At 40.7% G+C, this 27,618-nt stretch overlaps 1 protein-coding gene across 15 annotated transcripts in view; it reads right to left on the bottom strand.

Annotated features, from left to right (window-relative positions):
• Positions 1–27,618, bottom strand: part of PARN (poly(A)-specific ribonuclease) — a 177,438-nt gene that overhangs the window by 87,264 nt on the left and 62,556 nt on the right. The gene's annotated exons all lie outside the window — the stretch shown is intronic.

Below are 27,618 nucleotides of genomic sequence, written 5' to 3'. Positions count from 1 at the left end.
TAAAATAAAAATTTTTTTAAATCCACAAAAACAACAAACAAAACGTCAAAAAACATATTAGTTAAAGGCAAGAGAGAATAAATAAAACAGATCATTCAGAGAAAGATTACCCATATAAAAGACTTGTATAACTACATATATAATATAAAACAATGACAGAATCGAGGCCAAGCATATTGGTTATATGAACAAATTTAAATGGGCTTAATATTAAAAGAAAAAAATTCAGATTGGCTAACAAAGCAAAATCCAACTGTGTGCTGTACTACTGTAGTGATATGACTGTGATGCTGTCTCCTAGATAGCTTGTGAAATGAAAAAAGCAAAGCTGAAAAATAAGTAAATATAGATTGCAACTTATCTAAGAAATAGAATATAAATATGTCTAACTTATCTGTTTATATTAAGAAAAATAAACAAAAGAAGGATAAAACACACTTTAAAAAAGTTACTTATATGGGGAGGGAGAGAACAGGGTGGAGGAGACTGTACTAAAAACTAGCCTTTTCTGAATAGAGTATACCTTCTTTTTTAAAACCAACTTTGGGACCATGACGATATTTTAAATAATTACAAAATAATTACATTTTTAAAAGAGATCCCTAAGAACTGCAAAATTTAAAAATGAGCCTAAGTGTATCCAACGGGGGGCATAAACTTAGAGAGAAACTAACAGAAAAGGCTTTAGAACAGCTATCAGACTGTGTGTCCCTCATCCCTTGGGGAAGAGCCCAAGCCAAACAGAACTGCAGAAAGTCTGAACTGTTCTCCATCACACTGGTGCTGACTGCACTGGCTGGCTGTTCTGAGACTTCTGGGTATATGTATCATGAGATAAAACAGACGAATAATTACATGATGCTCTATTTTCACCCTTCCCGGAATTCTCCCTGTATATGGGAGAAAAAAGATATATGTAAGACAAAAGAGGTTAGGTGAAAAACTTCAGTCCTGAATCACAAATACCAGTTTAAACTCACAATGTACTTTTATCTGAAAGAAAAACGAAGACGTTTTTCTTAGCTCTGTCTATTGTAAAGGCTCGGAAACAATGACCAACCCAGCCCAGCGAGCAGACTGGCATTGTGGTCCTGAAACACCATTTTCCATGAAGAGTAACCAGAGCTCCTCAGAAGAGTGCCTGGGACAGAGCATGTACCAGGTGCGCCTGGAACATCTTGTCGTGGCGCTGGGCAGGTCTTGGCCAGAGGCTCTTGCTTGTGAAGCTGGGAGAACTGGATCATTGATAAGGGTCAAAACTGTACCTGAGTGGGTTGCATTATAGATGTTTATGTGCCATTAGGTCCATGAGTTCATTGTGATACCAAACCAAAATGGCTAACTGGTCACAAATGGACAATTCTAGTAAATCAACTCACTTTACAAAAAAAAAAGCAATAAATGAAAGAAGCAAATACGTATTCTGCTTTTCCTATACCAACTGCAAACCACACTGGAGATAAGTGAGTTTCTCTTTACAAATGTATTCCAACAAATAAAGGAAACAGGAATGCTAGAATGACAAAATCACCCTACTGCAATCTCTAATGAAATAATGGATCTAGGTGAAACATTAGCAGCTGTCACATCACAAAATGAGAGACACCAGACATCATGGGCTTCCTGATGGGAGAACACAATGGCATCTATGAAGGGGTCTTGCATCCTGGCAAATCAAATCTTATTTGGGTCAAGCCTCTAGATTTAAGAAGTAATTTACAGGCAACAGGAGGACAGAAGAATGTCTAAGACAACAAAAGGAGACATAGTAAAATCAGAGCTGAAAGAAACTCTACAGGACGAATGACCCTGTTTCTTCAACAAGTGAGAGAAAGAGAGCTACAGATTAAAAGACCTAACAGACATTTCAACAATCACAGTGTGTGGTCCTCATGTGGATCTTGACTCAAATGGAAAAATTCATGACACCGAGATAACTGGAAATTTCAACAATCAGTGTATTTTTGATTATAGTAAAGTTTTAAATTTTTTTAAGAGCAATAATAGTATTTTTTAAATGTTTTTGTTTATTTATTTGGCTGTTCTGGGCCATACTTGCAGCACCCAGGATCTTCAACCTTTATTTGCTGCATGCAAACTCTTAGTAGCAGCGTGTGGGATCTAGCTCCTGGATTGAACCTGGCCCTCTGCATTGGGAGCACAGCGTACCTGGACCATGAGAGAAGTCTCATGGTTGTTTTTTGTTTTGTTTTGTTTTTTTTAAAGAATTTGTCTTTGAGAGATACACACCGAAACACAAACCAATGAATACAATACGGTGGCTAGAATATGCTTCAAAATATAAAGGGAAACAGTGGGTATCGGTAGACCTGAAACAGGACTGGCTGTTAAAGTGGCTGGGGTTGTAGGGGGAGGGTGAGCACACAGAAGGATTCATTACATCCTTCCGTCTTCTTGTGTATCTTTAAAAGTTTTCTGCAATTAAAAAATTTTACCAAACCAACGACTGGACTGCAGGAGCCTCTCCCCTCCCCACATCCCTTTGAGACTCACCATCTGCGGCCCCCGTCTGATGACTGTGCCACAATGGGTTACCCTCTGGTTTCCTAGTCTGGTTCCCTGAACCGGCTTAATGACGGTAAAAGATCTGACAGAACAACATTTCCACTTCCACTGCTTTTCCAGCTCTATCAAGCTGCTATAACAACACACTTTGACAAACCTAAATATTCCCTTTTCTTTTCCATATGGAAAACAAAGTAAAATAGAGCACTTGACATACTACAGACCAAATTCCTGTAAATTCCCCCTCCTCAAACTTCTGTTTTATCTCTCCCCTCTCTCCCCATATCCCCTACTCCCCCTAACTATCCCTTTTTGGTAACGATAAATTTCCTATGTCTGTGAGTCTATTTCTGTTTTTTAAAGAAGTTCATTTACATATATATATATTAGATACCACATAAGTGATACATTGATATCATTTATGTCAAATTCCTCCAATTTTTTTTTAGAATTGCAGGAATTTGCCAAATAAATAAATATATATATTTTAAAAAGACACACCTAAAGCAACCCAAAAAGGTTGAAACTACGAGGCTGGAAAAGATATGAAGCAAATACTAACCCAAAAAGGGAACTTTTGGTCTAATAAAGCTGTATCAGACAAAACTGAGTTCAGGGCAAAAACAACAAACCACTAATTAGAACAATGGGACTAACTTGCCCCAAACCAGAAACTGACAGAATCATAAGGAGAAGCCAAGAATTTCAAAACCACAGTAGGAGCTTAAAAAAAAAAAAATCTCAATTATAAACTTACAGATCAAGCAAAGGAAAAGAATGAGTAAATAAATAAAAGATCAGAACCACATATTTAACAACCTTGATTTGCACATATAGTACCCCACACTTCACAACCGGAAAACCGCACTTTCCTTTCAAATACACTTGGAATATTTGTAAAAAGTGACCATGGATTATCCTTCCAATTCAGGAGCCTCAAGAAACGTGGGTTCAATCCCTGGGTTGGAAAGATCCCCTGGAGGAGGAAATGGCAACCCACTCCAGTATTCTTGCCAGGAGAATCCCATGGACAGAGTCCATGGGGTTGCAAAGAGTAGGATACGACTGAACAACCGAGCATGATCTTAACCACATTTCCTAACGTGAAGTCATAGAGCCAGAATGCTTTGGTGGGGATCAGGGTGCAAGCAACAATAATCTCCACTTTCTGCCCCTTTCCTCTGAATACATAGAATCTGCCCTCCCACTAACCTAAAATTAATATTGTATATGTGTAGAGAGTGAGCTCTACTAAGGAAAAATTATATTATTTCTGGAGAATGTGGAATGATTGTGCCACTTAATATCAAAGACACAGAAACAGCTAACTGCATGGTCAAACGGAACCTGCTTGCAGACAACGGAACCTGCTTGCGTCTGCATGCCTCCTGGGAGCGATGCGAGGATTAGGGAGATAAAGGACTAAGTCATTCAAGGGAGCCCAGATGCAACACAGGGGCTGATTGTAGCCTGTGAGTTTTATTTAAATTCTCTTTTTCCTTAGCCTAACACACTGAAAACATTTCATGAGCTGTTGTTTTCCCAAGGCAACTGCCTAGTTATGAATTCTCTGTTTGGTTTTGTTTTTCCTTATCAGAAAGGAAGCTCTCATAGAGGAGCTGAGGCCTGAAGACAAACTAGTGTATTATCATACTCCTGGTCCACCTCGAGCAGTTTAGATAATCAAGATTCATTACCAGGTACACTTTCCTGTCCAAACATGAATTATGAAAAAAGATCTTGACTCCAAGGGGCAGCTGTTCACTGCTGCTGCTAAATTGAGGCATTAGGAGCATTCGATTTACCAAGGCAAGGAGACAAAGATCAAGCTCTAACATAATCACTTTTCAAAATGCTTGCAAGCATTTACAAGATAGGGGAAGGACTAGACTAGGAGGGATGCGTACGTGCTAAGCCACTTCACTCTCTGTGACCCCATGGACTGTAGCCAGCCAGACTCCTCTGTCCATGGGGATTCTCCAGGCAAGAATACTGGTTGCCATTTCCTCCTCCATGGGATCTTCCCAACCCAGGGATCAAACCTGAGTTTCCTGTGACTTCTGCATTGCAGGTGGATTCTTTACCACTGAGCCATCAGGGAAGCCTAGGAAGGATAAAGTTCCCTTTACTCAAGTTAGAAATCTAACAAAAATTTAGACAAAAGTCTTTAAATGTACCTAAAATACTTAACCGAAAACATTTTATCTCCACTTAGATATAATTTTCCAAACAGTATTCCATTAAAATGTTTCTGCAGCAATACTAAAAATGACTACCAACTGCTTGTAAAAATTTCTCTAAGGAGTTAACATCAACAAAATACATTCATCGGTGCCATTCCGACCCTGCCCTGTGGTGTTTGTGTGTATCTTTCCTCATTCGGATCCATTAAATCTTTTTATTATCAGACAACATAGCAGAATTTTATACATATGTGTAAAAACTGCAACTCTTACTTTATTTGTACATCAGAATGAATCTCTCCTTTAAATACAGCCCAACACAGTACACATTATGGTAAGGAAGGAAGGTCCCTCCAATTAATTCTCAGTAATTTCATGAGAAAGAGAAAGAGAATTTAAACAATAACAGATTTTTAAAAACAGTCTATGACAGATATTTTCCAGAACAAACACTACTAGCACTACTTTAAAAAATATATATGCATACATGGGGGTCGCAAATGAAGCAGTTCCTCTTTTCTGTTTGTCTGAAGTTATCCAGAATACTCGGAGGTAATCTCTCTGTGGAATTTCAGTTGAAAGTTCTCTCAGAAAAACATGCAGATTAAGTTCCTATGCCTTGCCTCTCTTACTAAATGTGACCCTCCACAGATGAGGAAGTAAATGCACCAGTGGATAAAGGCTATTCTCTGCCAAGAAGTGAAACAGATGACCCCCACCCATCTGCGAGATAAGGATGTGTCTGGGAAGTGCAGGAAGCCACGTCTGAAGTTGTCCAAGACCTGTCAGTTTCAATACTTAATACTGATACGGTCCGGTCAATGCAGCGGTCACAGAAGGGACAAGCCCTCCCAGCCAGCGAGGTGGGGCATCCATCACTCTCAGACGGGTAGAGTATACACGCCCCACCCGCATGAAAAGTCAAGAGTGGCTGTATGTGCAACAAGCTCCCAGGCAGGTGTGTGAAGGCAGCGACGTGCCAGCTGAGCGGTGTGCTGGGGCACAGCCTGTCCACCACATCCACTGCCGCCTGTCTTCACTGTCGCTCAGCCGTGAAGGCATCCCACGTGCCACACAACCGGTCAGAGCTGCTCAATGAATCCGAGGATCTGATTAGCCTAACAGACTTACAAGTGACACTTTAATTATGGGCTCCATTCAGGGAAGACTGGACTCTGTGTTCTGTGTACAGAGGTGAACAGAAAGATTGTGTAATGGGACAGCAAGTTCCCTTTCAACCAAATCTGCCACATGTTACTTTCTCTAAGTACCTGGCAAAGGGATTAAGAGTCTTCCACAGTCTTTTTCTCTTCTCCTACCCCAGGCCCCTTCCCTTCTAAAAGGGACCAACATGCAAGCTAAATTCTGTGGAAATGAAGAGGCTGGCAAGGTGAACCACACATTCCAGGTATTCTCAAACCTCACCACACAATAAAAAAGATGGGGTGGAAATCCACGAGAGGATTCGTCTGCAGAACCAAGATGTCAGAAAAAAGAATTAAAGACAAATCATCTTCAATGAAAGTCAAATGCAAGAGTTGTAGGAATTATAGGCACAGATGTCCAACATACAATATCGATCCTTTAGCTATACAGCCATACTAAGAACAAATGCCCAAAGTCGCAATACTCTGAGGAGATGGCTCCTGGTAACCCACCTCACCACATGAAGCTCCTTGGTGTCCATCCACCTAATGACCCAGCACTGCGGGTGTCCCCATGCCAGGTACCACCCGGGTCACCGCTGGCAAGGCTGGGCCCCCTGCAGCAAGTCTGTCTCTGCGGCAGGGCTCCTGTCAGGCAGGAGCCAAAACCTCTCACAGCTCTCCTTGAAAAACAAGTAACAAGTAAGCAGCCCAGAAATCCTTTTTCCCTAAGGGTGCTGCGTGGAACATGCGGAGGAGAAAGGAAGGCAGAGATGAAGAGAGTCAAGTCTCATGTTTCCATAAGAATCCTCCAACACTGTGCCATCGCTCCCTGGGGGAGACCAGGGCCAGGTCCCTGTGAGCCTTGGGCCACAACACTTTCTCGAGCCAATCAACACACACGCTTGTCATTCGTGTACTTCTGTGTAAAGATACCTTATTTAACACACGTTGCTGACTCACTACTACTGAACTGAGCAACAAGAGAGACTGTAACTCATGCCTGAATGCAGCTTCTCTCACTACAAGGCACATTGGTCTTGTCTGGGAATACAGACAGCACTTTGGCCCCAAGCTGGGGGCAGGGGCATTTCAAATGGCAAAAATCACCAACAGAAAGCACAAAAATGTGCAAAAAGTGGCAATAAATAGGCGGTGAAAAGGACCCTTGTTTACGGTATGAGCTGCACCGAGAAGCATCGCCTTGTTCGACCTCCACTGGAGGACCGTGTGTGTCTGGAGAGTCACGTTTCTGCCGCTCTGCGCATGTCCGTGAATGACCACAAAAGCTCCCTGAGTGCTGATTTTGAGGTTGCAAAAAAATTTTAACGAGTAGGTGAATTCACAAACACAGAATCTGTGCATGATGAGGACTGACTGTACTTTTAAGACTGTGCCCAAACCAGCCTCTGGAACTGACTCTGGGAATAAATCCGTAGACCAACCTCACAGCAATCTTACTGACTTCTGGGTCTGTAGGGTCCTCGGATTACTTGCCAACCTCCTCAAAAGGTGACCTCTGTAACAGGAAGGGGCTCCAGGAGCTAGTGCAATGGGGCCCCCGTGGATGCTCCAAGGGAAACCCCTAACTAAAAAGGGGGTAAATGATGAATTAGAACAGCAAGGCAGGAAGCCACGGGTAAGAAAGGGACGGACAATGAAAAATCATTTTGGTAGCAGTTTTGGTCTCCTGTTGAAAAGGTGCACGTGGATGGCACTTTTATCCGAGAGGTACAGCATTCTGCAAGCTTTACACCAGTCTCCATGATGCGGCGATGCACGCTTTTAATGGAATCAGTTCGGTAATATTATTTTAATGTCTGCATTTCTGAATGGGGACGGGATAGGGCAAGAAGTGCGTGTTTGCTAAGCGGCTAGCGTGAGACCATCACCTTTCTTACTGCCATCAATTCTTCCCAGCACTGAAAAGTATATTTTCTCATCTTGCTTTTACAGCTGAAGGCTCAGAGAAGTTAAGTCAAGCACCCAAGATCACACAGCCAATTTTACTCCAAGTTCATCAGAGCATCTGAGTTTCTTTCAAATGGTTACAGTAAGCTGGGTAATTCAATTAACTGAGTATCCAATGAAACAATCAACTGAGAACAGCATTTCTGGCAAACCTGATTTAGGAGTTTTTCTCTAGGTACTCAGATCTTTTCCAAAAAGAAGAGAGGAAATTTTCTCTCTGTGGAAACTTCTCTCCTCTCTATTCATAAATCTTCAAACCAAATTATGGAAGACTGCACACAGATCAAACAGCAAATAACAGAGATCTTCACTCTGACTCTTAAAAGAATGGCACTTTACCCTGAGTGTGAAAGCAGTGCTGAGCAAGCACCTAAGGGAGACCCTGGTGGCAGGTTTCTCTAAGCTCCAGACTCTGAGGTTTTTGCTCCCACAAATGCTGCCTAACTACTGCTGTACTGCATGAGGGTTACGCCGTGCAAACTGCACTCTCTATCTGTCCACACTACTTAGTGTGAATAAGCATTTAGATGACAGGTTTTACTAGGAGATGGAAAGGTGGGTTAGCTGCCAGCACGATAGCACCACCTTCTGGTCGGTGACATGGAATGAAGACAAGACACAGAAAGTCACACCTGGATTTAAAAAGCATTTCAACAGTTCCGTAAACCAGAAGAGTGGCAAACTAGGAAAATTTAGTTTCCACAAAATCCAAATAATGTTGGTAGTAAACAAACACCCTCATGGACCAATCTTGGAATAAAAGAAAGTTTAACTGTAGGTCACTACTGGTCGTCTTTCTACTTCTGGAAAGTCATGCCCAGTCTCTCAGCTCTCCCACACCACGTAACCCATTGTTCCAACAGGAAAGAAAGAATAGGAAAGATAGGAAAGAAATTCCTTATCATGCAGGAAACAAACTGACAGGAAAGAAATGCGAAGAAAGAAATTTCTTATATGTCATCACCCACGCTCACACCCACACACCTCTGGGTGCACAGAAAAGCTCTCTGCTGCTCACATACAAAGTCGACATCTGATTGGGCAGCAGTACCAGGAGCCCTCAGGATCTGGTCCTTTCCGACTATATCCCCCACTGGTCCCAGCTGGCAGTGAGGGAGCATCATCCTCTTACAGGTTCAACAAGTTGTGGGACAGATGAAGGAATGGATGATGACACACTATCATCTTTATGTTCCCCCAAAGCATGAGACTCCCTGTGTTGGAGACAGATGTTGGGTCTGAGGTCCAAACAGGGCTTCCTACCATGGCCAATGCCACCCCCTACAAAAATTCAGACCAGGATCATCGGCTATGCCCCAATAAAACAAAAAGTTAAAAAAAAAAAAAAAAAGGAAATTCAGACCAGGTGACCACCTGCCATCAGTGAAAAGACCTGACAATTGCTGGAAGCCTCTAAAATCTAAACTATTTCTTAATCTCAAGATTAGGAAGAGACCCTAGCAGCTGGTTTTCCAGGCCTGCCTTCTTCAATACAATGATCCCACCCACTGGTCAAGAAGGCCTGGGGGTGTCAGCCTTTTCCTAATTTCACCTGTCAGATACGCCATCAGCCGCCTTCCACGAGGAAGAGCGAGCAAGTGGGATGAAGGGGGGTGAGACATTTTAGCCACAGTATCCCTCTCTGGGTTGAGAAGCATGGACGTCTCCACCCGGTTCATGAAGATGTAAGAGTGAAGGAATGAACCTTCCTGCCAGATGCTGTCCACACTGATCCCCAGCCCCACTCTCATCTAGAGACAAGGAGCACCCGAAGACAGAGATCGTTGTCAGAGTCACCCTCATTTCCTCCCCTACTGCTCACACCTGCTAGAGGGCCCTGTGCTCACAGAAGAGGAAATTCTCCATTATGTGGAAGCTTTACTTGTCTCCTAAACTGTCTGAATTCACTTTTTTGGCCATGACCTGAAACATTACATTTTTATTACAACCCAGTACACACATGCACACACACACTCCCGCATGTACAGATTTATACCTGGAAAAAAGTTACATTTAAAAAAGCAAACCTATTATTACATGAGACTCACTCTGACATTTTCTAACTTTTTTCCTTCTATAAAAAAAAGGCTGGTCACACTCACTCACTAAAACGATTTCACAGCCCAGTGAGAGGGAGCCAGTCTGACAAATCCTATCGTAAACATCCACTCTGCTGCCTACGCCAGCTCCGTCTGCACCAATCTCTTTCTTCTCTGTTAACTCAGGATCAGCCCTCTTTCAAGGACCCCACCGAGGCCTCTTCTCAAAGCCTTCCCAACTCTTCCCAGCAACCACCCCAAATACCAAGGATGTAAAATGGCATACAAACTTGCCATCTGTATACCTTCATTTACTCACCCATTCAATTATTCTCTCTTACCTTGACTCGCTCCAGTATCCTTTGTGTAAATGTTTATATGTTTGTCCAAAGACGAACCCACTAGGTAGGATTCCTTTTTTTACAATCTTATTTGTCAAGAGAGAATTTTTGTGAACTCTAAATTAGGATCTGAAGTGCACTGTCACTGATTCCTGGAAGCCAATGGCCCATTTATTATTCTGCGTAGCATTTATAGATGTGGCAGCTTCTCAGATAAATTCAATTTGGCCTCAGTCTCAGAGAAGGCTCTGAACTTGAGTAAATGCAAAGACCAACCTCCTAGACACTTAAAAATAAACAGAACCTGCTTGAATATATCCGTCTATTTTTGACCTTGTGCTACAATGACACCAACACATATGGAGGAGTGCCATGGGGGGCGGGGGGGCTGTACCACCTCTGATAGCATTCAGGCTTGTACAGGAACAGCTCAAATTGATACACTAAGCACTCTATACCTGGAAATTCTCTTGAAAGCCCCAGACTTCAACAACAACAATAAAAAAACAAACTGAGATGCAATATACTATTTTAAAACCAGATTTAAAAAACTATCCCAAGAGGACTTCCCTGGTGGTCCAGTGGGTAAGATTCTGTGCTTCCACTGCAGGGGACTCAGGTTCCATCCCTGGTCAGGGAAACTAAGATTCAGTAGGCTTTGCAGTGTGGCCAAAAAAAAAAAAAAGACTACCCCAGATCACCATTACAGGAGGGTTGCACAAGGGATCAGATGTAAACTCCTACTTTTAATGCACACATTTCATGTTTCTACCTTCTAACTTCCTTTCCAGCCACTCCACGACGTGTGCCCACATTCCAATCAAATCAAAGGATGTGCTGGTCCCACTCTTTGCCAGAACTTTCTCAGGCTTCCTCTACTAGGCTAACTCCATCCAACTCATAACTGGGAGCAGTACCACCTACTCCAGGAGGCCTCCCCAGATGACCCTCTTCTGTGTCTCCTGACAGTCTGAACCGGTTCTCTGTCCCGGAGCAGGGTACCTTATCCCAGTCCCCAGTGATGCACTGGTTGTCTAGATTCCCATCTGCATCACGAGACCAAGAATCCCTTGAGTGTGGAAACCCTTGTTATTTCATCTCTGTTTCCTAGTTCAGAACCTTGGTCCTTCAACAGTAGGCAAGTATTTATGCAAAGATTAACACTGCAGCTTTCAAATGAAACACAGCTTTCTTTTTTTTTTGGCCATGCCACACAGCTTATGGGATCCTAGTTTTCCGACCAGAGATGGAACCCTTTCCCCCTGCAGTGGAAGCTCAGGGTTCTAGCCACTGGACCACCAGGGAATTTCTAGAAAACCATCTTTTTAAAAAACCTTGTAAACCACCTCATAATTATTCTCTTCTCTGCCTTGGCTATAAAGAACACTGAACATAAAAATACAAGGTTTCTAGCAATACACAGTGATAAATCAATAAGGCTTACATGTCATCTGAATATATGATTATAAAAATGCACATCTAAATGTGACCCAGCTCGTACTATAACACAATTCATATTTTGAGAAACAATAATTACTAAAATCAGTAGGCATCTACCTTGTAAGTAGCTCATACTGTTTTGCTAGATAATATGCTAAAATAATTTATTTCCCTTTCCTTTAAACTATCTACATAATAACAATAAAGGATTTTTGAGGGGAAAAAGCTCAGTTTCAAAGTTTTATTTTCATGTGTTGGTCTCTTTCCTATGTTGTCTGTGTGCTCAGTTTCTGAGTCATGTCCAGCTCTTTTCAACACCAAGGACTGTAGCCCACAGGCTTCTCTGCCCATGCCATTTTCCAGGCAAGAATACTGGAGTGCGTTGTCATTTCCTACTCCAGGGGATCTTCCCAAGTCAGGGATCAAACCCAAGCCTCTAGTATCTCCTGCACTGGCAGGCTGATTCTTTACCACTGTGTCGCCTGGGAAGCCCTCTTTTCTGTTCCTTTGCCCAATACTGTAGCAGTTTGCTCCTTGGCCTGTGAAGCAATTAGAAAACAAACCTCCATGAAGCTCCCCACGTTGCTCCAAGTAAGAAGGAATAAAAGACATTCCTACTAGTAGGACAATGTAATATAAAGCCTTATTATAAACACTTATTTTAAGCCATGCTTGCTTTTTATAACCATGCAACCTGAAACACACTAGTAAATATCTAGATATGCTGACACTGAGGTGTAGAAATTAAGGTAAAACCCTGGTCTGAAGTGCCAGGGTCACCACCACCATCAATTACAAGTTATTTAACACTCCAACAGTCTAGTATTTTCTGGCATTTTTGCTGAACATAATGAAGTGACAGTCATCCTGCTACAAAAGTGATGTTTGGGCTTCTTTCCAGGATAAACAAGAAAAGACAGGTTGTAAAAATACTCAACAGTGGAAATATGATCAACAAATAACACAAATCAAAGATGCTTCATACTTACCTTCCCAGAATAGCAGATTTACACCAAAAAGTTGAAGAAGGAAAATTCAGAGGAACTAATTCCATAAATTTCATGATCAGGAAAAAGGTACCATAAAATAACTACAGTCAACCACATGCTAGACATTTAAGAATTTTAGAAGCAAGAAGTTTCCTTTTGCTGTCTTCCTGCACATACAAAAATGAAAGAAGTACATCTTCATTATTAAATTATAATATACAGGTAATACCTGTCCTAGAGAAAAATCAGAAGACAGAAAAAAAACCCACAAGAAAGTAAAATTTACCTGTAGTTTCACCATGCCAAGAGATTTCACTGGCAATATTTTTCATCCCCTTCATGGGTCAGAGCCTTCCAAGACGAATATGTCATAGAGGACTTCTGACAAAACGTTTCCTCCTCCTCTCCAATGGAGGAGGAGATGGCAAATCACTCTACTATTCTCACCTGGAGAACCCCAAGAACAGTATGAAAAGGCAAAAAGATATGACACCGGAAGATGAGACCCACCCCAGGACAGAATATGTCCAATATGTTACTGGGGAAGAGCAAAGGGCAACTAATAATAGCTCCGGAAAGAATGAAGTGGCTGGGCCAAAACGGAAACAACACTAAGTTGTGGATGTGTTTGGTGTTGAAAGTAAAATCTGATGCCTTAAGGAACAATGTTGCAATGGGAACCTGGAATGTTAGGTCCATGAATCAAGGTAAACTAGACATGGTCAAGCAGGAGATGACAAGATTGAACATCAACACCTTAGGAATCAGTGAACTGAAATGGACAGAAATGGGTGGATTTAATTCAGCTGACCATGATATGTACTACTGTGGGCAAGACTCCCTTAGGAGAAATGGAGTAGCCCTTATAGTTAACAAGAGAGTCCAAAATGCAGTACTTGAGTGCAATCTCAAAAATGAAAGAATGATCTTGGTTTGCTTCCAAGGCAAATCATTCAACATGACAGTAATCCAAGTCTATGCCCCAACCACTGATGCCAAAGAAACTGAAGTTGACTGGTTCTATAAAGACCTACAACATCGTTTAGAACTAACATCAAAAAAAAGATGTTATTTTCATCATAGGGGACTGAAATGCAAAAGAAGGAAGTCAAGAGATACCTGGAGTAACAGGCAAGTTTAGCTTTGGAGTAAAAAATGAAGCAGGGCAAAGGCCAACAGAGTTTTGTCAAGAGAACACACTGGTCATAGCAAATGCCCTTTTCCAACAACCCATGAGACAATCTACACATGGACATCACCAGTTGGTCAATACCGAAATCAGATTGATTATGTTCTTTGCAGCTGAAAATGGAGAAGCTGTGTACAGTCAGTAAAAAAACAAAAACAAACAAACAAAAAACCTGGAACTGACTGTGGTTCAGATTATGAGCTCCTTAGTGCAAAATTCCGACTTAAATTGAAGAGAATAGGGAAAACCATAAGGCCATTCAGGAATGACCTAAATCAAATCCCTTATGATTATATAGTGGAGGTGATGAATAGACTCAAGAGATTAGATCTAGTAGACAGAGTAGCTGAAGAACTATGGACGGAGGTTCTAAATACTGTACAGGAGCAGTGACCAAAATCATCTCAAAGAAAAAGAAATGCAACAAGGTAAAGCAGTTGCCTAAGGAGGCTTTATAAATAGCTGAAGAAAGAAGCCAAGTGAAAGGCAAAGGAGAAAGAGAAAGACATACCCAACTGAATGAAGAGTTTCAAAGAACAGCAAGGAGAGATAAGAAGGCCTTTTTAAATGAACGATGCAACAAAATAGAGGAAAACAATACAGTGAGAAAGACTAGAGATCTCCTCAAGAAAATTAGAGTGATCAAAGCAACACTTCATGCAAGGATAGGCACAACAAAGGACAGAAACGGTAAGAACCTAACAGAAGCAGAAGATGCTAAGAAGAGGTGGCAAGAACTGAATAAAAAAGGTCTTAATGACCTGGAAAGCCACAATGGTGTGGTCACTCACCTAGAGTCAGACATCCTGGAGTGTGAAGTCAATCGGCCTTAGAAAGCATTACTACCAACAAAGCTAGTGGAGTTGATGGAATTCCAGCTGAGCTATTTAAAATCCTAAAAGATGACGCTATTAAAGTGCTGCACTCAATATGTCAGCAAATTTGGAAAACTCATCAGTGGACAAAGGCCTGGAAAAGGTCTGTTTTCATTCCAATCCCAAAGAAGGGCAATGCCAAAGAATTTTCCAGCTACCATACAACTGCACTCATTTCACATACTAGCAAGGTTATGCTCAAAATCCTTCAAGCTAGGCTTCAGCAGTATGTGAACCAGTAAGTTTCAGATGTACAAGCTGGGTTTAGAAAAGGCAGAGGAACTAGAGATCAAATAGAAAACATTCATTGGATCACGGAGAAAGCAAGGGAATTCCAAAAAATCATCTACTTCTGCTTCACTGACTACACTAAAGCCTTTGACTTTCACAGCAAACTGTGGAGAATTCTTAAAAAGATGGGAAGTATCAGACCATCTTACCAGTGTCCTGAGAAACCTGTATGTAGGTCAAGAAGCAACAGTTGGAATCAGACATGGAACAATTGAACAATTCAAAACTGGGAAAGGAGTATGACAAGGCTCTATATTGTCACCTAGCTTATTTAACTTACATACAGAGTACATCATGAAATGTTGGGCTGGCTGAATCACAAGCTGGAATCAAGACTGCTGGGAGAAATACCAACAACCTCAGATATGCAAATGATACCACTCTAATGGCAGATAATGAAGAAGAACTAAAAAGCCTCTTGATGAGAGTGAAAGAGGAGACTTTCAAAGCTGGCTTGAAACCAACACTCAGAAAACTAACATCATGGCATCTGGTGCCATCATAGCATGGCTAACAGAAGGGGAAAAAGTGGAAGCAGTGAGAGATTTTATCTTCTTGGGCTCCAAAATCACTGCAAATGGTGAACACAGTCTTGAAATTAAAAGACGCTTGCTCTTGGAAGGAAAGCTATGACAAACTCAGACAGCATATTAAAAAGCAGAGATATCACTTTGCTTGTCAAGGTCCATATAGTCAAAGCTATGGTTTTTCCAGTAGTCATGTGCTGATGTGAGAGTTGGACCATAAAGAAGGCTGAGCGCTAAAGAACTGATACTTTCAAATTGTGGTGTGAGAGAACACTCTTGAGAGTCCCTTGGACTGCAAGGAGATCAAACCAGTCAATCCTAAAGGAAATCAACGCTAAATATTGATTGAAAAGACTGTTGCTGAAGCTCTAATACTTTGGCTACCTGGTGCAAAGAGCCTACTCATTGGAAAAGACCCTGATGCTGGGAACGACTGAAGGCAAAAAGGGAACAGCAGAGGATAAGACGGCTAGATAGCATCACCAACTCAATGGACATGAATTTGAGAAAACTCCAGGAGATGTAGAGGACACAGGAGCCTATTCTCTGGGACAGACACAATGGAACCTGCTTTCTAACTTATTCTGTGTAACCCTGAAAAGTATGCTGATAAATACAAGAACCACAAGACACACAACTACATTCAAAGATGCACAAAATTATCTGAGTGAAGGAAAAGATACATATTCCTCATCACAAAGACTGAATATGTCTAAATAAAGATGCAAATGGAATTAATTTGTTAAAATAGCAGTGAAAAATCCAAGTGGACCTTTTGAATGACCCTAACAGAACAATTCTAAGCTCAATCTGAAGAATAAATAAAAGCTTATTTTGAAATAGGAGTAAAGAGTCCTAAAACTGTATAAATGTTCAGCACAAAACTGGTTAAATAAATGATACACTCATGATGAAATGTTATTCAACTAAACATGAAAAAATATAAAGAGCTTATTACATAGACATGAAGCACTGTTAAAAGAACACAGTAAAACAATACGCAAAGCATAAAATACTATAAGATGAAATATAGACTTAAATGTAATATACACAATTCAAAAGTACATCTCAAATGCTACTGCAATTATCTCTGTTAATAACAAGAGGGAAGCTACACAAATTCTTATTTTTTGGTACTTTAAAACTTTTCTATTAACAAAAATTATCACTGTTCAGTAAGAGGAAAAAACGACTTATTTTAGATTATTTTCTTTAAGATCATCATTATGATTTCATGTCTTCAGAATTTATTTTAAGAAAATAATCAGAGATAAATAAAGGCAAAGATGCTCATTAAAGAAGCTACTTAAAATAGTAAAAATGTGGATATAACTTATATATCCAAAAGGGATTCCAGTTAAATAAGTTTCATATATATATATGTCTATACAATGAAATATAGTGCATCCATTCAAAGGAAACTTGTGGAAAAATGTGTAATGGCATGGTAAGTGCTTGTGAAATAATGTTAAATAAAAAAGCAGACCTAAAAACCATTTAGGGCTTCCCTGCTGACTCAGTGGTAAAGAACCCACCTGCCAATGCAGGAGACATGGGCTCTCAGGAAGGTCTCACGTGCCTCAGAACAACTAAGCCCGTGCGCCACAACTACTGATCCTGCGATCTAGAGTCCTCGAGCCGCAACTACTGAAGCCCGAGCTCCCTGGAGCTGGTGCTCTGCAACAAGAGAAGCCACCACAAAGGGAAGCCCACGCACCGCAACTAGAGAAAAGTCTGTGCAGCAAGGAAGCCTCAGCACAGCCAAAATTCTAAAATAAACATATGATTGTTTTTAAAAAACGCATTTAAAGTCAAGTCTCTAGTATTAAAAAACATTATAAAAATACTCATCCAGACAGAGTAAAACAACTGACAGGAAACACTAGCCAAAATACTGCTAGCATTCATATCTAGATGGTGAGACCATGGCTGAACCGTTTTCTTCTTTATATTTTCAGATATTTCTCACATTTTCTATACTGAGTTTGATTTACTTCTAAAATTGGAAGTGGGAGAGCAAAACAAAAGCAATATTTTAACAAATGACATGACAACTAAATTTGATGGGTTTCCTGAATATTCAGCCAGTGCATCACAAAGCAAACAGTCTTTGAACCAGATATAACGTGGCCCCTTAAACACAAAGATCAAACCCAGTTCCTTGAACAACAAGCAACTGAACAGAAGATAAAGATCCAGCCTCTGAAGCACACTGTGTTTCTCCTGGTGACATTCTCACTGCCACAGGATTCATTTCCTCACTGCTTGCTTTAACACTGGTAATTCTATTAAGAACTTGGGAAGCCTTATCTGGCAGTCAGGAAACTTTCCGCCCTATTCTTATACCAGCTAATGCCTTAATTAGGAAGAGTCCAAGTCACTGTCACGCTCTTAAATAAATCTACCTGATACAGATTTCACAGCAGAGGTGCATAAGACTGCTAACTCTCAAGATTAAACACATAAGGGAATCAGGCAAACAAGAAGGTTACTAATAAATATTATTAAAAATTTCCACAGTGCCTTTTGTGGATTAAGTGATTTAAAGGGGGAATAAAAAGAGTCAGTTGCTCTTACAAGTTTTCAAATGAGAAGATATCAACACAAAACATATAGACATGCATGCTTTTTTTTAAAGATTTTGGCCACACTCCCTAGACATGCATGCTTCATACTAATAATGATTTTCCTTTACCAAACTCAAGTACTCGATAAGCCACTACTATTAAAAAAAAAAAAAATCTTGTTCTGTATAAAAACAAATATAAGGATTTTCCCGGAAGTGGTTAGGACTCCCCGCTTCCACTGCAGGAAGCATGGGTTCAACCCCTGGTCAGGGGACTAAGATCCCACATGTTGCGTGGTATGGTCAAAAAACAAAACAGAACATTGCTTTCAGGATCCAGTACATATGGCATAAAAATCATGTATAATTTTAACCAAAAGTTAAGTCATCTATCCTCTCCCTCCGGAACAAGCTTATTTAAAAGAATTTTTATTTCAAAAAGGCATGTTGTAGTTGAACTCATTTATTTATTGCCATAATTTATAATTCAAGATAACTGTTGAACCCACATACCATTTAAGATTAGGAAAATTACCAAGAAAGGAAAAATATCACTTATTTTTTGGTTCTTGACTGTTCTGTGCATTTCTTCTTTGACAAGAATAAATATACAGAAACACACTAGCCAACTATGAAAAGCACCACAGATAGAAGCAAAAACACCAATCGTTTGTCAGGATATTGTCTATCAGTATATGCGTGGTATTTAAAAGGAACTTTTTATTTTTGGGGGCTTCAAAATCACTGCAGATGGTGACTTCAGCCATGAAATAAAAAGACGCTTACTCCTTGGAAGAAAAGTTATGACCAACCTAGACAGCATATTAAAAACCACAGACTTTGCCAACAAAGGTCTGTCTAGTCAAGGCTATGGTTTTTCCAGTAGTCATGTATGGATGCGAGAGTTGGACTATAAAGAAAGCTGAGCACTGAAGAATTGATGCTTCTGAACGGTGGTGTTGGAGAAGACTCTTGAGAGTCCCTTGGACAGCAAGGAGATCCAACCAGTCAACCCTAAAGGAAATCAGTCCTGAATGTTCATTGGAAGGACTGATGTTGAAACTGAAACTCCAATACTTTGGTCACCTGATGGTGAAGAGCTGACTCATTTGAAAAGACTCTGATGCTGGGAAAGATTGAAGGCAAGAGGAGAAGGGGACGACAGAGGATGAGATGGTTGGATGGCATCACCGACTCAATGGACATGAGTCTGAGTAAATTCCAGGAGTTGGTGATGGACAGGGAGGCCTGGTGTGCTGCAGTCCATTGGGCTGCAAAAAGTCAGACATGACTGAGCAACTGAACTGAACTGAAACTTTTTAACTGGTTAGAGGAAGTAAGCGACAGGTTGTTATTGCATTAGCATTAGATTCTCTTAAAATGTTATTAAACAAAGAGAAAGACGTAGTTCAAGTATGGCATAGTACAGCAGGAAGTTTTGCATCAAAAGCAGATGCTATGGGGCAACAAATGAAAAGCAAAGGTAAGAGCATTCTACCTCCAAGATGGAGGAATAAGCTCCTAACAAGCTGACCTTTCCACTGATGACAACATAAGCTCTGGGGAAAAATGCTAAAAACAAATATTTAAGGGCCCTGGGACAGAAACTGAGAGATACTGGAGGGGAGTCAAAACTTGAAGGAAGCAAACTAGCACAGAGTGGATTTCCTGGGTTTTTTGTTTTCATTTTTTTAATGTGACTTTGCCCTAAAGGGAATCTGTAGTAAAAAGGGCAAAGAGGAATTAAAACTCTGATAGAGAAATCCCATGTCTTTCTCATCGGAGAAGTCAGGGGGGAAGCAAGGGGTAACCAGTGGCAATACAGAATGACGAAGGAATCCTAGGAAAGAGGAAACCAGGGTATGGGCACCCCAATGTGGGGCTTTCCAGGGGCATTATTGGTCAAGAACCCGCCTGCCAACGAAGCAGACATAAAAAACACAGGTTCAATCCCTTGGTCGGGAAGATCCCCTGGAGGAGGGCATGGCAACCCTCTCCAGTATTCTTGCCTGAAGAATCCCATGGACAGGGGAGCCTGGCGGGCTACAATCCATACAGTCGCCTAGGAGTCGGACATAACTGAAAAGCGACTGAGAACACACATCACAACTGGCTGATCCTTGGCCATACATGTGGCAGAGTAAAAGCAGTCTGAACTGCTAACATCTAAGCTATTTCCCACCACAGGAATGAGAGGCTTTGAAGTTTAAGCCAATTGCCTGTTAAAACTAAAACAAAAACAGCAACACTCTTCTGAGGAATATAAGTGAATCCAAAGTCACCACAAAAGAATAGTCACATTGTCCAGGAAACAATCCCAAGTTACTGAATATATGAGGAGTCAGGAAAATGTGACCCAGTCTCAAAATCAAAGTAATCAACAGGTACCAATGCTTAGATGACACAGACATTGGAATTACTAGACAAAGACTTTAAACTAGCTATTCTGAATATATTCATCAAGGTCAAGATATATAGGCTCAAAATAAAAAATCTCAACAGAGAAGTAGAAAAAGTGAAAAATAAACTGAATGAAAATATGGAACTAAAAAATATATAAAATTAAAAATTCATTGGACGGGCTTAATAGCAGAATAATGATGACTGAGGGAAGAGTCAATGATCTTGTAGGTCAATAGAAATGATCCATTCTAAAGAAGAGGGAGAAAAAGGTAGAAAAGAAATGAACAGAGCATCAGGAAACATAGGAACAAAATCAAAAGGTCTCCTACATATAGGTAACTGAAGTCCCAAAAGAAGAATTAAGAGAATACAGAATAGGAAAAATATATTCAAATAATGTCTAAAATCTTCCCAAACCTGATAAACGACATAAATCTATAGATTAAAGAAGTTCAGTCAACCCCAAAAGGATAATTACAAAGAAAGCCATGCCTACAAACTCTAAAAAAAAATCAATGGTAAAGAGAAAAATCTTTAAAGTAGTCAGAGAAAAACAATTCGTTACACAGAGGGCAACAATGATTCAAATGACTGCAACCTTGTCATCAGAAACCATGGAAGCCAGAAGATGGTGGAACATCTTTAAATGCTGAAAGAAAAGCCCAGAATTCTATATGCAGCTAAAATGTTCTACATGAATGAAGGCAAAAAAAGAAATTTTCAGATAAAGAAAAACCGAGAGAAACAGTTGCCACCACACCAGCACTATAAGAAATACTAAAGAAGTTCTTCAGGCTGAACTGAAATGATACCCTAAAGAAACTTAGATCTTCAGGAATGAATGAAGACATTTGAAATGGTAAATATCTGGGAAAATACAAAAATTCACCCCTTTAATTTCTTAAAATACATATGACTACTTACAGCAAAACTATAACACCATTCTGTGGGATTTATAATCAGAGCACATGTAATACATATGCCAATCACAGCCAGAAAGACAACAGGAATTAGAGTAAATGGACCTATTTAAATGTACTGAATTCTGTGGAATATATATACAACAATTTCTACCTATATATAGGTAAGGTTTCTGCCTTCTATATGAGAACATGAACTCTAAGAGGACTGTGAAAAGTTATGAATATATGTTGAAATTTCTAAAGCAAATAGGTATAGCACTAAAAAGCCAACAGAAAAATTAAAATGGAATTTTTAAATTTTTCAAATAATCCAAAAGACAACAGGAAAGGGGGAAACAAAGGAATAAAAAACAGAGTGAATAAACAAAAAACAAACTTTAAAATGACAAGCCTAAGCATAGAAATAATTACACTAAACATCAATGGACTAAATACTCCAATAAAAAGTCAGAGTTATCAGAATGGATTTTTTAAAAAAGCAAGACCCAACTATGTGCCGTCTGCAAATACAAGAGATTATTTTATATATACATAGATGGGCTTATAGTAAATGGAAGAAAAAGGATACACCATAAAGGATTTACCAAACATAAAAAAGACTCACTATATTAATATCAGATTAGACTTAAAAATAACAGTAACACAGAAGATAAAGACAGGCATTTCATAATGATGAATGAATTTGCCAGAAAGACAAAATAATTATAACAGCTTCAAAATATATGACATGAAAAATGACAAATGAAAAAGGGCAAATAGACACTTCCACAATCATATGAGATTTTAACACCTTCTCTCAAAAATGGATAGAACTACTAAATAAAACATTAGTAAAGATACAATATCTGAACAAGTGATATTTATAGATCAAACCTTATCCCGCAGAATTTAAATTCCACTGCATTTAAAAGGATTGAAATCATAGTAAAATTTCTAATCACAACACAATTAAATTATAAAGTAGTAACAATAAGAAATCAAGCAAAATTCAAAGTACTTGGAAATTAAACAACACCCTTCCCAATAATCCCTGGTTAAAGGAGCCTTTAGAAAACGTGTCTAACCTAACAAGAATGCAAACACAAAGTACAGTTGATGGGATGTACCTGAAAGAGTGCTTCGAGGATAACTTCTAGCTTTAAATGCTTATATTAGAAACAAAAAGAGGTCAAAATCAATGACTGGGAGAGGGTCTTAGCTACATACACACTGTTGGCTGGGCGTGAGGCCTTATACACTCACACTGGAGAAAGAAGGTCCACCCAAAAGTGAAAACTGGGGCAGACCTGTGAACTGCTTGAAGGCGGGATGCTGAACATTCCCAAACCTTGTTGGCAAAAGCAGAAAGCCTTAATGGCTCAAGGTGCTCAAGCACACCTGACTGATCACTGGCTGGACTGCTAAGCTATCGGAAGCCAGGCTCAAAAATATTTTAGAAGATGGGGGAAAAAGGAGCACATAACTTTCTACTTCAAGAAACTGGAAAAGAAGAGCAAAGTAAACCCAAAGCAACTTAAAAAAGAAAGAAAACAACCAACAAAATAGACACCAGCAAACAACAGAGAAAAATGAAGTCAGCCAAAAGCTGGTTCTTTGAAAAGAGCAACAAAGTCAGGAACCTAGGGTGACTGAGGAAAAACAAGAACACAAATCAATCCCACAAATGAGTACCTCTACAGATTCAGTAAACTTTAATAGGCTAACAAAAAGCACAGGTGAAGTTTAAAGTTATAAGCAGCCTCTTTGGAAATTCAGTACTGAATAATCACCTCAAAAACCACATCACAACTCTGATGTTTATCTGTTCAGCAGAATCACAAGCTGGGCTTTTAAAAGGATGATTTAACATAAACACACTCATACTAGGGACTGAAGTGAAGCTATAAAGCCAGGTACCTACCCATCCCAATAAACTCATCGTGAACAAGCTCCTAAGGCAGCGTATCAGGAATTTCTGTAACTCCCTGAATGGGGGCTAGCTTTACAAAATAACCACTAGGTTTTTTACCTCTTCTACAGTGCCTTCATCAATTTTTGCTTTTTAAATTTCTCTGTAGTATTCATGGTGTGCTCCAACCTCCGACTTCCAAAACAAATGAAAAGCTAATTTTCCTCAAGCTATTTCTATAAGAACTATAGGCAGAGGGATAATGCCTTATAATGTATTTAAGGGGCTTCCCTGGTAGCTCACACTGTAAAGAATCTACCTGCACTGCAGGAGACCCAGGTTCAATCCCTGGGTCAGGAAGATCCCCTTGGAGAAGGGAATTCTCCAGTATTCTTGCCTGGAGAATTCCATGGACAGAGGAGCCTAAGGACACATAAGACAATGTCTAAATATTGAGAGTAAGACTAGGAAGAGCCAGTACATTTGAAATATCGTCGAGCTCTTTCCCCCATTAAACAAGACTGCACTATGGATATAAAAATCCTAAATATGTCTGAGTTATTCAGATGTGACCATTACAGGTGATTTCTTATTCAATGACTCTGAGAAAAATAGTCAAACGATGAGGTTAAGTGATCTCCTCCATGGCGTCAAGTCCCACACTGGCCACAGGCTGTCTTCCCAGACAGAGGGGAAGAATGTGAAAAAACAAAGAAACAAAAAGCAACAGGAATCAAACTAAATGCCACTCAGGAGAAGAGTTTTAATCATTTTGATAGACCTGAGAAAGAGCTGTCATAGTCATGAAAATGCTTTGAAGAAATTTTGATTAGACTCAGCACGATGAAGAAATTAAAAAAAAAAGACAGGTGTCAGTTAAAAAGCAACTTCTTAAACGTAAATCAAAAATAGTTTGTAACTGAGCCAAAGAAGCCATTACGAGCTGCTATATAAATAGGCATTTAATGATTTTTCCAATGTTATGTTATTGATGTAACAGGCCCTGTGTTTCCGCTGAAATGAATAAGTAATTTGTTTACGTTAACATTAACAGGATTTGCAGCATATTAAATACCTTGGGTCTCGCTCATCGGTAAAATCACCACGATAAAAAAGCGTCTTTCAGTGAAACATTTGCATCATTTCAGAAATCACACGGAGAAGGCAATGGCACCCCACTCCAGTACTCTTGCCTGGAAAATCCCATGGATGGAGGAGCCTGGTAGGCTGTAGTCCATGGGGTCGCTAAGAGTCGGACACGACTGAGCGACTTCCCTTTCACTTTTCCCTTTCATGCACTGGAGAAGGAAATGGCAACCCACTCCAGTATTCTTGCCTGGAGAATCCTAGGGACGGCGGAGCCTGGTGGGCTGCCGTCTATAGGGTCGCACAGAGTCGGACACGACTGAAGCGACTTAGCAGCAGCAGCAGCAGAAATCACAGCACAAGGCCTGAGACACGAGATACACCCAGCAAGTGCAAAAAGGCATTTCTAAGTCATGACACCTTAAATGGCATTTACTCAGCTCAACAACTACGTAACATACACTTCTAACATCAGACACTACAACTCGAAGCCCTGAAAACACAATGGCAAACGAGATAAGGTCCTTGCTCTCAGAGAGTTTCCAGTCCATCTGGCAAGACAACCAGGGAAGCAAGGTATGCTAAGAAAGGGTACCAGGCGCCACACAGAGAACGGGGTCCAAACCGCTATAAAGACCCTGAGAAAATACGTGGAGATACAGATGTTGAGGCTGAGGTGAGGATGGAAGTAGGACAGAGCCAGGCTTCTGGAGGGAGAGGATGGCTGAGTAAAAGACGGCTCCTGGCCAAGAAACCTGCAGTCACAGGCACAGTACGTGCAAATGGCCAGGTATTTACGTTAAGAGTTGTCTTTTCTGTCAGAAGAGAGACTATTGTGGAATATTAGACTTGCACAGCTGCATGTATCAACAGACAAGTCACAGGACTTTCCTGGTGGTCCAGTGGTTAAGAATCCACCTTCCAAAGGAGGAACTCAGGTTTGGGCAACTAAGCCCACGTGCCGCAACTACTAAGCCCTCAGGCTCTAAAGCCCATGTTCTCCAACAAGAGAAGCCACCGCAAGGAGTCAGCACACTGCAACTAGAGAGTAGTCCCAGTGTGCCAAAACTAGAGAAAGCCTACATGCCACAACAAAGATCCCCAAAATAAAATAATAATAAAATAAATAAAAAATGAAGAAGAGAAGGAAGTAAAAAATAGAAAAAAAAAAGAAACAGTCACCTAACTTCTCAACCTAGGAGGAAAGAAGGTAAAAAGGTCACAATTTCATCTTGGCCGATTCCCTACCTGGCCCATTCACATGCCAGGCATGAGAGGGATCCAGTGGTGAATGTGTGTGTGTCTCAGTCACTCGGTCGTGTCTGACTCTATGCAACTCTATGGACTGTAGCCTACCAGGCTCCTCTGTCCATGGAATTCTCCAGGCAAGAATACTGGAGTGGGTAGCCATTCCCTTTTCCAGGGGATCTTCCTGATCCAGGGATCAAACTCAGGTCTCCTGCATTGCAGGCAGATTCTTCATCATCGGCCACGGGAAGCCCCCCGTGGCGAATAAGACAGGCAAATAAGCAAATCAGAAGACTTCTGTGGCTACGTGATTCTGAAATCTAGCTCCCTGATTTCAGGTATCACTGAATAAAATATTGAGCTTAAAAGCTACTGTACTATTCAAAGATGCAAAAATAAGTAAGGGAATAATCATTACAGGACATCAAATACGGTATAACAGGAACATTAAAAGAAGCTTTGGCACCTCTTACCCATAAAGAAGGAATTATGCTTGCATTTTCAAGTAAATACTACTCACTAGTGTCTTACAAATTCCAGATTTACACATACTTATGTTTACTGTTCACAGCGAGGGAGGCCAAGCAGTATCATAATAATTAGTACCAATTCTCAGGCACTGCTGGTGGAGTGCCAGGCTCTTTGCTGAGAACTTAAAATCTGTGATCTTGGGGCTTCCCCGGCTGTCCAGGGGCTAAGACTCTCAGCTCCCAATCCAGGGGTTGAAGAACTACATCCCACAAATTGCAAAGAGTTCACATGCTGCAACTAAAGATCCTGCATGCCACAACAAAGATCAAAGATACTGAGTGCCACTACTGAGACCCAGAGAGCCAAATTAAATAGACAGATAATATATGATATCATTTTACAAAGTAACTATCATCATCTCCATCTCTCAAGGGAGGAACCTGTGGCTTAGAGTTTATGTAACATGTCTTGAGGTGCGTGGCTGACAGGTGGCAAAGGGAGGCTAGTTCCCATGTCAGTGTGACTTTAAAGCCTGTGTGACAGGCTACCAATGGATTACCATTGGTAATCCACCTACCAGTGCAGGAGATGTGGATCCCCTTCACTCCCACTGCACGGCATAATTCCTTGTTTACAGGTAAGAGGTGTCAAGGCTTCTTTTAATGTTCCTATTATACCATATTTGATGTCCCATAATGATTATTCACTTAACTTATTTTTGCGTCTTTCAATAGTACAGTAGCTTTTAAGCTCAGCGACCAGTGAGGGAGCTGAAGGGCAACACTGAATGAGTAGAGACGATGTGATGAGATTTAGGGTGGGGGACTTCCGTGGTGGTACAGTGGGTTAAGAATCCATCTGCCAGTGCAGGAGACATGGGTTTGATCCCTGATCTAGGAAGATCCCACGGGCCTCGGGACAACTAAAGTCCCTGCAACACAACCACTGAGCCTGGGCTCTAGAGTCCGGTGCTGCACCTACTGAGCCCAGGCACCTAGAGCCTGAGCTCCGCACAAAGAGAAGCCACTGCAATGGGAAGCCCACGCACCACAAGAAGAGCAGCCCCCGCCTGCCACAACTAGAGAAGGCGCACGCACAGCAATGAAGACCCAGCACAGCCAAAAACAAATAAAAGAGATAAATGGGGGCGGGGGGGATTTGCGGTGTGGAGTTCCCGTCAGTGCTCTCTCATCCTCGCTGATGTCTCACGACCGTCTTAATCTCAGGGTCCCTGCCTCCACACTTGAAGTCATCCTTCGCTTTCTAATAATCCATTTCTTTCGGATTCCATGTAAACTGTTTTTCTAAGGACTGTTGGGGGATGGGTCACAAATAAGCAACTATGTAACTATTAACAGCAGTATCATTCACACCCTGTTCCTGGTGTCATGAGCTCCTGCAGTGCCTTTCATATTGAAATCTACTACGAAATAACCATCATAAAAGTTCAAAGCAATGCCAGCTGTATATAATATACATAATCATTTCGTGTAATCCTCACAACAACCCTAGAAAAC

The sequence above is a fragment of the Giraffa tippelskirchi genome, chromosome 13, assembly GCF_054371585.1.
Source record: "Giraffa tippelskirchi isolate mGirTip1 chromosome 13, T2T-mGirTip1v1.2.pri, whole genome shotgun sequence".
NCBI classification, from domain to species: domain Eukaryota; kingdom Metazoa; phylum Chordata; class Mammalia; order Artiodactyla; family Giraffidae; genus Giraffa; species Giraffa tippelskirchi.
This window is presented reverse-complemented; position numbering and strand designations above follow the sequence as displayed.